Genomic DNA, 13156 nt, shown 5'->3' with positions numbered 1-13156 from the left:
GAAGCAGAAAGCCTGTGAGGGAGTCAGTTGGACCGTTAGATGATCTAGGGGTTAAAGGGGCACTTAGAGAAGATAAGGCCATCGCGGAAAGATTAAATGATTTCTTTGCTTTGGTGTTTACTGAAGAGGATGTTGGGGAGGTACCCGTATTGGAGAAGGTTTTCATGGGTAATGATTCAGATGGACTGAATCAAATCACGGTGAACCTAGAAGATGTGGTAGGCCTGATTGACAAACTGAAGAGTAGTAAATCACCTGGACCGGATGGTATACACCCCAGAGTTCTGAAGGAACTAAAAAATGAAATTTCAGACCTATTAGTAAAAATTTGTAACTTATCATTAAAATCATCCATTGTACCTGAAGACTGGAGGATAGCAAATGTAACCCCAATATTTAAAAAGGGCTCCAGGGGCGATCCGGGAAACTACAGACCGGTTAGCCTGACTTCAGTGCCAGGAAAAATAGTGGAAAGTGTTCTAAACATCAAAATCACAGAACATATAGAAAGACATGGTTTAATGGAACAAAGTCAGCATGGCTTTACCCAGGGCAAGTCTTGCCTCACAAATCTGCTTCACTTTTTTGAAGGAGTTAATAAACATGTGGATAAAGGTGAACCGGTAGATATAGTATACTTGGATTTTCAGAAGGCGTTTGACAAAGTTCCTCATGAGAGGCTTCTAGGAAAAGTAAAAAGTCATGGGATAGGTTGGCGATGTCCTTTCGTGGATTGCAAACTGGCTAAAAGACAGGAAACAGAGAGTAGGATTAAATGGGCAATTTTCTCAGTGGAAGGGAGTGGACAGTGGAGTGCCTCAGGGATCTGTATTGGGACCCTTACTGTTCAATATATTTATAAATGATCTGGAAAGAAATACGACGAGTGAGATAATCAAATTTGCAGATGACACAAAATTGTGCAGAGTAGTTAAATCACAAGCAGATTGTGATAAATTGCAGGAAGACCTTGTGAGACTGGAAAATTGGGCATCCAAATGGCAGATGAAATTTAATGTGGATAAGTGCAAGGTGATGCATATAGGGAAAAATAACCCATGCTATAATTACACGATGTTGGGTTCCATATTAGGTGCTACAACCCAAGAAAGAGATCTAGGTGTCATAGTGGATAACACATTGAAATCGTCGGTTCAGTGTGCTGCGGCAGTCAAAAAAGCAAACAGAATGTTGGGAATTATTAGAAAAGGAATGATGAATAAAACGGAAAATGTCATAATGCCTCTGTATCGCTCCATGGTGAGACCGCACCTTGAATACTGTGTACAATTCTGGTCGCCGCATCTCAAAAAAGATATAATTGCGATGGAGAAGGTACAGAGAAGGGCTACCAAAATGATAAGGGGAATGGAACAACTCCCCTATGAGGAAAGACTAAAGAGGTTAGGACTTTTCAGCTTGGAGAAGAGACGACTGAGGGGGGATATGATAGAGGTGTTTAAAATCATGAGAGGTCTAGAACGGGTAGATGTGAATCGGTTATTTACTCTTTCGGATAGTAGAAAGACTAGGGGACACTCCATGAAGTTAGCATGGGGCACATTTAAAACTAATCGGAGAAAGTTATTTTTTACTCAACGCACAATTAAACTCTGGAATTTGTTGCCAGAGAATGTGGTTCGTGCAGTTAGTATAGCTGTGTTTAAAAAAGGATTGGATAAGTTCTTGGAGGAGAAGTCCATTACCTGCTATTAAGTTCACTTAGGGGCGGATTTTCAGAGCCCTGCTCGCCTAAATCCGCCCAAAACCGGGCGGATTTAGGCGAGCAGGGCCCTGCGCGCCGGTGAGCCTATTTTACATAGGCCTACCGGCACGCGCAGAGCCCCGGGACTCGCGTAAGTCCCGGGGTTCTCCGAGGGGGGCGTGTCGGGGGCGGGCCCGGTCGTCGCGGCGTTTAGGGGGTGTGTCGGCAGCGTTTTGGGGGCGGGTACGGGGGCATGGCTACGGCCCGGGGCGGTCCAGGGGCGTGGCCACGCCCTCCATACCCGCCCCCAGGTTGCGTCCCGGCGCGCAACAGGCCCGCTGGCGCGCGGGGATTTACTTCTCCCTCCGGGAGGCGTAAATCCCCGGAGAAAGGTAAGGGGGGGTGTAGACAGGGCCGGGTGGGTGGGTTAGGTAGAGGAAGGGAGGGGAAGGTGAGGGGAGGGCGTTAGAGGATTCCCTCCAAGGCCGCTCCGATTTCGGAGCGGCCTTGGAGGGAACGGGGGTAGGCTGCACGGCTCGGCGCACGCCGGCTATACAAAATCGATAGCCTTGCGCGCGCCGATCCAGGTTTTTAGCAGATATGCGCGGCTCCGCGCGTATCTACTAAAATCCCGCGTACTTTTGTTTGCGCCTGGAGCGCCAACAAAAGTACGCCAACGCACCTTGTTTGAAAATCTACCCCTTAGAGAATAGCCACTGCCATTAGCAATGGTTACATGGAATAGACTTAGTTTTTGGGTACTTGCCAGGTTCTTATGGCCTGGATTGGCCACTGTTGGAAACAGGATGCTGGGCTTGATGAACCCTTGGTCTGACCCAGTATGGCATTTTCTTATGTTCTTATGTTCTTAATCACAGGTCATGTATACAAGAGTTCAATTTATATATTCTCAATGTAGGAGCTACTGTGCACTTATCTTGTCTTTAAATAATCATCCACAATGCAGTAATACGTCTCCTATCCAACACTGCAATGTTCTGGAGTTTAAGATACTCCTTCTTCAGGGAGCTTCAAATTAGAGACTGCGGTGGATTGATTTAGTTTCAGAAGTGCGGTCAGTCCACTGACTGGTTCAAATCGCTATACGCGTTCCAAAGTGCTGCGAGCTACAAAGCCACGAGTAGCAAGAGGCACTATATGAGGTCATTGTATACAAAATAGACACAAGTTCCTTCACAAAGCAGAACTTTCTTTGTTGTGTTTTATTCATTTGTTCTTGCTGTTATTTGGGTATTTAATTCTTTCGAGAAATAGAAAAGGTACAGAGAAGGGTGACAACAAAAAGACAGCTGAAAGGGAATATGATTGAAATTTATAAAATCATGAGAGGGATAGAATGAGTAAATAGGAAATAGAGAAAGGTTATTTATTCTTTCCAACAATGCTAGGACTAGGGGACATACCATTAAACTAGTAATCAACAGATTTAAAACAAATCGTAGGAAGTATTTTTTTCATTCAGTGCACAATCAAGCTATGAAATCTGTTGCTGGAGGATATGGTCAAGGCAACTAAAAGAAAGTTGGACAAATTCCTGAAGGAAAAATCTATAGTTATTAGCCATGCGGATTTGGGAAAGCCATTGTTTATCCCTGGGGGTAAATAGATCAATTATTTTGGATCTGCCAAGTACTTGTGCTCTGGACTGGGCACTGTTTGAGACACAATGCTGGACCTTTGACTGATTTAGCAGGGAATTTCTTATATTCTTATATTCCCTTCTCTATAAATCCCCCTTTTCTCTCAAAACCTCTCATTCTCCATCTTCCACTCTTCCTTCAATTCTCCCTTACCTCCTCCCTGCCTCTCACCTTCCATCAGTCTGGCTTCAATTTCAATCTCTAATTTCCAGGTCCTCCTCTGTCTATTGCTCTTTCATTTCCCTGCTACCATCTCCTTCTATTACTCTCTCCCCCACTATTTTATATCCCAGCATAGCTCCTTACACTCCATCATTTTCCAGTGGGCTACTGCAGAAGGAAAAGCAGGCCTTGCACTGGTGCCTGGAAGAGGCCCTGTGCTGGCACTACCAGTGAGGGAAGACAGAGAAGGCCCCATAGAAGACATAGAAGACCTCATAGCAGTAGGAATAGACATTGCAAGAATAAAGATATCTAGTTTAGACTCAGGATCTCTGTGATTTGAATTTCTTCTGCCCTCCTTGCTCACATATTTCCTTTTAAGAGAAAGTGCCATGGGAAAGGAAAAAACAAAAGTCAAGTAACCCGAGTTCCTGAGCTCAGTCACTCTATCTCTGTAGTGTTCAATCTGGAGGAGAGAGGTATAGAAACATGGGAAAAAAAGAGCCGCTACTTTTACCAAAGGATCTCTCTCAGTCTTTGACTTTGCTCCTCACTGCAGTCAGCGGTTCAATAGATCAGTGTCCACTCAGCCACAATCCCTCCTGTGTGACCTGCATGGGCCTAGGCCTGCGACCCCCTTATTTCCTGGGCCCTGTAACTATTCTGTCACTGCTTCATACCTCAAAAGCTGTTCTTCCTTCCTTTACATCTCTACTCTTCTTCTTATATCCCATCCATCTCTTACTGCTGTCATCACCAGCTTGGGTTCACATGCAAAGATGGTGCCAGAGTTCCATGAGAATGGAGCTTCTTGCAGGACTTCCTGCAAATTCCCAGCTGAACCCCAATTCTTGGGAAATGGACGCTATCCTGTTACATTGGGATATTAGAATCTGAAACCTAAATTCAATATTGAAATTCAGAGTTACCAACTCAAGAAGATGTTGCTAATTCAGGAAATTCAGATTTTTCCAACCAGCTTTGGCTTTTTTCTATTGTACATGTTTACATATTTGCTAAACATTGTATATTGTTGTAATATGCATATCTTTAAATGTAATATTTTTATATTGGTTTTTCTTGTTTATGAATCATGAATATTGTGATTTATGATGCAGATTGATTATGATTTATGATGCAGTTTATACAATCTAAAGTGACATTCATGCTCTTATGTGCAAGTTTTTAAATTGACCAGAATGATGATTTATTTTTGCTTGTTTTTATGCTTTTTTGTATTTTTAAGCTATTTTATTGTTTTGTTTTTACATATTTATTATACAAATGTGATATTATTGATCCTCTTAATATGTATGTTTTATTGTAACCCGCCGAGTACTTTAGATAGGCGGGATATAAATGTATAAATAAATATATCTTAAATCACAGTTTCAAAATAATTTGAGTATATTGAGAAAAATCATAACTTAGTCTGATCTGGAACTTTATGATTTTCATATATTTTTAAAAAGCCCCTCTCCCATTAAAAAAAAACACAGATGGTGCTCTGCCTTTTTGGATTATTGATATTTTGAAAAAAACAAAAACTGCCCATTTGCACCCTATTCATGGTTACTGAGACAGTATCAAAATAGATCTGTTTCCAGTTGGTATTTATTTATTTTTATTTAATAACTTTTCTATACCGTTGCAATACTGTCGCAACGGTTTACATGTAGGCACATATTTAATGTAGGTGAAAGTGTACAATAGTACATTCTAACAGGTGCCGTCAAAGGTTCGGTTACAATATATCATTAGACATAGTCATTTAGCGAAGTAGTTCATGACCAATTGTACCAAGGTACTTACACCGGTAGTTTTATTACACATAGTATTATAGTTATGGTTTATTGTGGTGTGGAGTTCATAGACTAATCTACTGTATAGTCCTAAGGACTGTATGTCGGTGCCTTTCTGTCTTTTCCTGAAATATTTCTCTCTATTCTCCTGTCTCTTTGTAAAATGCTTGTTTAAAAAGCCATGTTTTTAGGTTTTTCTTGAATGTCTTGAGATCACTTTGTAGCCTGATCTCTGGAGGCATTGTGTTCCAGATTATGGGTCCTGCTAGTGATAGGGCTCTTTCTCTCACTTGTGTCAGTCTTGCTGTTTTAACTGATGGAATGGTTAGGAGTGCTTTATTTTCTGAGCGGAGATTCCTATGTGAAGTGTGTACCCGTAATGCTGTGTTCAACCTGTCTGATTTCTCATCATAAATTAGTTTGTGAATGATACATAGGGTTTTGTATTTAATTCTGTGTTCAATTGGTAGCCAATGTAACTCTGCTAGGGTTTCAGTTATATGGTCCCTCCTTCTTTTTCCAGTTAGTATTCTAGCTGCTGTGTTCTGAAGTATTTGCAGCGGTCTTAATGTTGTATTAGGTAGTCCTAGCATAAGGGCATTGCAGTAATCTGTGCTGGAGAAGATTAGTGCCTGCAGTATTGTTCGGAAGTCATTTTGAGTTAGCAGTGGTTTACGTTTTCTGAGTACTATGAGTTTTGCATAACCTTCCCTTACTTTTAGTGATATGTGTTGTTTCAGATTGATTTCAGGGTCTATTATTATTCCCAGGTTACGTACTTTTTCTGCTAGTTCAATTTTCTGGTTGTCTTTGAGTATTATTGATGTTTGACTGATTTCAGAATTTTTTCATTCTAAGTGAAGAAATTCTGTTTTATCAATATTAATTACAAGTTCCATTTGTGTCAGTAGTTGTTTTATAATGCTTAGGTACATGTGGCTAGGTTTAATGTTTTCTCTAGAGTGTCCTCTATGGATAGAATTAGTTGAATGTCGTCGGCGTAAATGTAGTGGATAATTCCTAGCCCTGCAAGTAAGTGGCATAATGGCAGCATGTATATGTTAAAAAGGGTCGCAGATAGGGCTGATCCCAGTGGAACTCCTGTTTTGATATTAATTTTTTCTGATAATGTGTTATTGATCTGAACTTGGAAAAACCTGTTTTTTAGATATGATCTGAACCATTTTAAAGTTAGGCCATGTAATCCGATTTCTTCCAGTCTATTTAGTAGTATTTTATGTTTTACTGTGTCAAAGGCTGCAGATAGATCAAGCATTAGTAGAATGTAGTGTTTACCACTATCAAAGCCTCTTAGAATGTTATCTGTTAGAGAGAGGAGCAGAGTCTCAGTGCTGTAGTGTTTTCGAAAACCGTGTTGAGAAGGATACAGTATTTTATTGTTATCCAGGTGTTCAGCTAGTTGTTTCTGTACCGTTTTTTCAATTAGTTTAGCTATTAAAGGAAGATTTGATACTGATCTATAGTTGTTTAGGATAAGGGGATCACTGTTTTTTTTCTTAATTATTGGTTTTATTATTGCTCCTTTCAGTATATCCGGCATTGTTCCTTCTTCTAGGGATAGGTTTATGATTTTAGTCAGCGTATGGGTGACTATATTAGCTGATTTTTTCAGTTCAGTTGTAGGTATTGTGTCAATTTTGTGTGGGGCGGGATTTACATTTTTTAACATATGTTCCACTTCCATTTCAGATATCTCAGTGAAAGATGTCCATGGGTTGACATCCCTTTTTTGCATTTCAATTTCTTGGTTGGCAGTGTTTGGAAGTTTGTCTCTTAGTTTAGTGATTTTGTCACTGAAAAATTTGGCGATTTCATTACATTTTGTTTCTGGTAGGTTTTGTGGTGATTCTTGTTTGTCACTGGTTAGGTTTCAGACTATTGAGAACAGTGTTCTTGGGTTATGTGCAAATTTTTCAATTTTATTGCTGAAATATTTTCTCTTAACATTGAGTATTAGCTGTTTGTAGAAAGCTAGATGCTTTCTGTATTTAGTTAGGTTCTCGGATGTTTTGTGTTTTCTCCATTTTCTCTCCAGAGCTCTGAGGGTCCTTTTTGCATCTTTGACTTTTGTATTATGCCAGGGGTTGTTTTGTCTTTCTTCTTTTTTCTGTATCAATTTGATGGGGTTTATTTCGTCAGCAATTTTTTTGGTTGTTTCTAGCCAAGTTTCTGTGGCAGAACTGCTGTTTTTTAAATCAATATCTGTTAGCTTATCTTCTAGTTTGTCTCTTAGTTTTTCAATATTAAAAGGTGGTCTGTATTTGCATTCTAGGGGTTTATGGTTTTGCCTGATTTGGGGTTTAAGGAATTTTACATCAGAATGAATAAGGAAGTGGTCTGACCATGGGATTTGTGTGCATTCAGATTTGCAGTGTTCTAGATAATTGTGGTTGATGAATGTGAGATCCAGTGAATGTCCAGCTTTATGTGTTGGTTGGTTTGTTATTAGCGAGAAGCCTAAAGCTGTCATAGCGTCTAGTAGTGCTTGGCATGTGTTAGATAAAGGGTGGGTATCCATGTGAAGATTAAAATCTCCTAACACTATGGTTGGTTTAGAGATGTTTAAGTGTGTGGTAAGGAACTCAATTAATGGTGATATATTTAATTCTAGGAGGCTCGGTGGGCAGTAGATTAGGCATATTTGTATATTGTTGGTATAAAAAATGGCAATTTCATGATTTTGGGGCGGTGTTATTTGGATGGGTTTGCATTTAAAGGTTTTTTCAATGATTATTAAGAGCCCTCCTCCACGTTTGTTAACTCTGGGGACTGAAAATACTTCGTAATTTTTTTGAGCTATTTGATTTTTTAGAACTACGTCTGCTTTTTTTAACCATGATTCCATTATTGCAAAAAAGTTTGGTCTATTGTCATATAGTAAATCTGTGATGATTGGGAATTTCTTTGCCACAGAATGTGCATTCACTAGGATGAATGTTAGCATGATTAGTTTGTTTATTGCAGGAGTTTTGGAAATAGAAAAAGGGTCCTTTTTTATCTGTACCAGATTATTGTGTGTGGATTTTATTGGCTTTTTTGTTCTCTCCCTGGTATTGTTCCTTAAGTAATTATTCTCATATTTACCTTTGTTCATGCAGATGGAAATTGGATATTCCAGTGGTGGTTCGTTTTCCTTATCTATGTTGAAAAGTTGGTAAACGTGTAGCGCTATTGTGGTTGGTTCCTCGGTTTCTCAGGTGTGTACGAAGGGGCGTACAAAGGGGCAGGCCCCTTTGTTGCGCCTCTTCAGAGTGCGCCGCTGGCGCACGGCGCCTACCGGGACCCTGTCGGGCTTTAGTCCTCCGGGGGCCTCGATGATGCTGGCTGTGTCATCAAGGGGGAGGGGCAAAACCCGGAAGTCCCAGCAGGCTCAGCAGTAGACAGAGAGAGACCTGTGGGGGAGAAAAGCAGAAAAAAACAGAGAAATCCTGGGAAAAAACAGCAAAAAAGCCTCAGCTGGTCCTGGAGGCAGGGGGGGCACGTCACCCACCAGGACCCTGATATTCATCTGAAAAACTGTGAATGTCTTTCCATTGCCTATGAGGGGGAAGAGCAAACCTAATTCTTTTTTTTTTGTTGTTGTCAGTGGTTACTCCTTTTCACACACCACCTTCATCCATTTGGGAGGTTTGAAATCATGCACATTTCAAAGGAGTTATGCATATAAATGTAACAGACTATTGTAGCAAATTTCACTTACTTGAGTAAATCCGATGGATAATTCAATGGCATATATTGTAGCAATTTTCAAAAGCCTACTTCCTCGAGTAAATGCTTTTCAAAATCAGGCCTTATGTGTTTGAAAATGATTATTTTTGCATTAGCTAGAAGCTATAAGACTCATAAGATCATTTTTGTATGGAAAAATTGGTAATTGCTACTTCAGAATTTCAAATGTTCTTGACTAGTAATGTATGAAACAAAAACATTGCTCAGGAGAATAAGTTTATACTGAATATTATGGAGAAAGATTTCCAAGGAGAATCCATTTATATTCATGTTCTACTGTATATTTGCAGAGTTGTATCATATTGTCATCACAATATTTGAGCATGTTACACCAAACATACACAGAAGTGTTATATATCAAAACTGGCATTACAGCGCTGATAACACTACATTTATCTTCACTTATAAAAGGTGACCTTGTCATCATCCACTCATGGCTTTTGTCATGAATGATGAGGTCAGTTCTGACTCATGAAGATAAATGTAGTATCGCCAACAATGGTATGCAATATGTCCTGCGATTTACAATTTCTGTTTATCATTATGAGTAGTGACTCCAAATACCAACATTGTTTTTAGCACTATCATTCCATGAGCTCTTTATACAAATTTTTAATTAAACATTGATTGATCTGATCTAAAAAAACATACCCTAGCTATTACCAGTGAGATTAAGGGACCTAGCACTAAAGGTTTGCATGCTCAAAAAATGGCATGTTATGCACAAAGGCCCTAGAGGGGTCAGAAATAAGGGAATACTATAGGATAAATAGCCGTTAATGGTTGCACAGTAAACAGGTGGTATATTCTCCACCTGCTATTTACCATGCATCTGGTGGGGTGGTTATGATGCAGACAACAGTAGCAAGATTGTATCAGGCTTCCAAGTGTAACCCTTCATCGTGGGGTACACTGGATTAAGGTCACACAGTTTCAAGGAGAACTCTGCAGTATCCCAAACCTCTCTTCTTTTTACACATTGTCCATGAGAACCTCTGGGAATGCCGGGGGTTCATCCAGCAGAGGGGGGATGGATGGAAGGGAAGAATACGAAGGTTCAACCTTCTGGGCCCCTGGTTCAGTACTGGATAGCTCAGTCTTAGTCATGAACTCACACTCCAACTATCTCTCTTGGTTTCACTGGTCAGTACTAAATACTAACAATAGAAAAGTTGTCTTGGAGGACAGGCACTCTTGAATAAATCATGGAGTCAAAGGATGGTGTTTAACTGAAAGTTTACTTTAACTTAAAAACCAAGATCCAAGCTAGTATCCCAACAATCATGAACAACAAAAATCATGATAAAGACATATTCACACTGCAACCTATGATCACTCTTCTTTTTGGAACTAAACCATTTTCCAGGATCCCTTCTCGATGAAGGGTGGGACATTGCTCCTCAGCAACGAGAAAAAGACAAAGATGAAATGGAATAAATTCCCTTGCATCAAAATAGATGATTCCACGCCTTCTTTACAAAAATCCAATTATTTTTCCCTTGTTAATGGGGCACAAAGGTGAAAAAGCAGGAACCCAGTCCCTCCACACATGGGGGAGGGGGGATAGCTCCTGTATCAGGAGCTGGTCAGAAAGGTCCAAGTAACAATATTCTCCACTTCTCAACAAGTCAACACTCTCCAAATGCCTCAGAACTTCTTAAAAATTCCTTTACTTGGCAAACCTGGAGGCTCACCAAACACCACCTCTCAAAAATCCTCCTTGGTCAATCCACTGGAACCGAAGAAAGACCCTTTGCACATGCTCAGGGGACAATTTATACTTCTCAGACCCATCCCAAAGAGGGGAAGGCCAAAAGCAGAGCGAGGACCCCCAAAATGCCAAAAACCCTTTATTAGCTGAAAAGCATGGACAATATTATTGGCAGAGGCAAAGCCCTGCTCCACAAGAAGGCATTGGAATAACTTGCACAGAGCAGTGGTAACAGCCCTAACTAGAGCACATGGCTGCATCGGTTTTCCAAAAAGGCTTTGGTATAACCTGTACGGAGTGACTATGAGCAGGGGGAGCACAGCTATTTTGGTCACTGACTTCACTAGTTTTGGTAGGTGTGTAGATTACAAGAGACCTTCTTAATAAGACATGGAAAGGGTCATGGATATTGGATTTAGAACTGGACTTGTAAAAATCATAGAGGAAGAGAAAGCATAAAACAGTTTACTAGTGGAAATGTTAGAGGCCAATACTTTAGCAGATGCTGAGCATGCTTAGGACTGATATGGAGGGAAGTGGAAGGAACGGGGTTGAAAGTTCAAGTAAAAGACAGGTTGGGACTGATATTGGGTTGAGTATGGGAATTTATACGCTAATCTACCTAAAGTGAGAGATTCAAAACTGAGCAGACTGGATGGGCCAATTTCATTTCTTTCTGTCGTCATTTAATATAAAAGCTAAAATTGAACATCTCCCTCAAATTAGGTGTTAACTCTTTAGCACGGATGCTATTGCAAGGACTTGCATTAGCATTTACAGATGGATTGGATGTACAATAGATGACACTATAAATGTTTACCCAGAATCCTTTGTGCAATAACATCTTCCTTCATTTCTCTGTGGAAAAGACAAAGACACCAATATGCACTGTTCTTTTAAAACTTCCTACAGAATTCCATATTCATGCCATGAAAGAATGGCTTTTCAAACAAGAGTGTAACATAATAATTGCTGTTCAAACATTGTTGTACACTTCACAGTGTAGATGGCATAATGGTTTCATTGTCTGGGCAATGAGGACTTCTTTGAGCTCTAGTACTCTGTTGATCTCATTGCAGTGTCACATTATAGATGGTTAAATATTGATTATTTAAGAGTAGCAAGGCCCCATTGCAAACAGACTCGGCCACACAATCTTAACAGAACAGTGAACATTTTTATTATTTCCCAGGACACCCTCTGGTGCTCTGTGACCTTTGCTAAGAACTTTATTAACATAGTATTTAACTGGACATAATACATTGCATATTTTTCTCCACATCACATCTTCCCCCTTTTCTATTTTGAACACTTTCACATACTATACAAATAAGATTTTCTGAACAACCCTAGGGGCAATGAGTAGACTGTCATATATCCCTTGAACTGAATGAGGATCATTCTGCCCTAGCTGCCTGCCTTCAGATTATAAAAATCAAATAGCTGCATGCCTCTTTTATTATGATAGATAAGTGGAAAAGAATACACACTTGCAAAATAATCCTCCTTATCTGTATTTCAATATATTATTGATAGAAGACCAAGAGCAAAAGCTATATTGAATAAGCTCTGATGCATTAAAGAATGACCTTCATAATAGGCGTCATTGGTACATGTTTTCACATTCAGTACTCCGCCTTATAAATAATCATTGGTCATATGTCCATGTGTAGAATTCTTTTTTTAAACATTTTTTATATTGCTAATAAAACACTGTTTATGGTATTGAAAGCACTTATCTAATTAATGGCTTGAACAACGCCGAGTATCCGCCATGGGTGAAAGTCCAGGAGTGAAAGTCCAACACCAGACCGCGTTTCGAACTTGAATAGGTCTTCTTCAGGTTACAGAGAAGTAAGTGGCTCTTTTCAAAGAATTGATGATTTTTTTGTGAAACATATTTTAGTTTAACATTTCTTTTTACCCATAGCACCCCTGGTTGCAGCTAAATCACTCACATGAGGGATCGGCTACACTTACATAGTCATTCATAACCAATTGCAGTTATGATAGAGGTATCTGCTTCAGGTTCCAATTTGAATTTTACTAGAATACCTGTAATTTTCAGAGTCTTGTACCATGCTGGCTCCTAATCTGATGTGAGCTACTTCACTGCCAGCATGTCATTGGCTGTTTCTCATGTTACAGCTGCCTAATGAAAGTTTTTATTAGTTCTGATCCTTGGTAGAATCTTGCCCTCTCATAAATTACATTGTGCTTGGGGATAAAATACTCGCTATACTTTTCCAGGATCTTCTCCTGCATTACTTGTTCCTATCTCCCTCAGCCTGGAAGATAAATGATTTGAAGATGTGCTCACCTTCGAGCACCATAGAGTAAATGAGTGAACATGCTTGCATCTTCT

The sequence above is a fragment of the Rhinatrema bivittatum genome, chromosome 1 (genome assembly GCF_901001135.1).
Source record: "Rhinatrema bivittatum chromosome 1, aRhiBiv1.1, whole genome shotgun sequence".
Lineage (NCBI taxonomy): Eukaryota > Metazoa > Chordata > Amphibia > Gymnophiona > Rhinatrematidae > Rhinatrema > Rhinatrema bivittatum.
Note: the sequence above shows the minus strand (reverse complement) of the source record.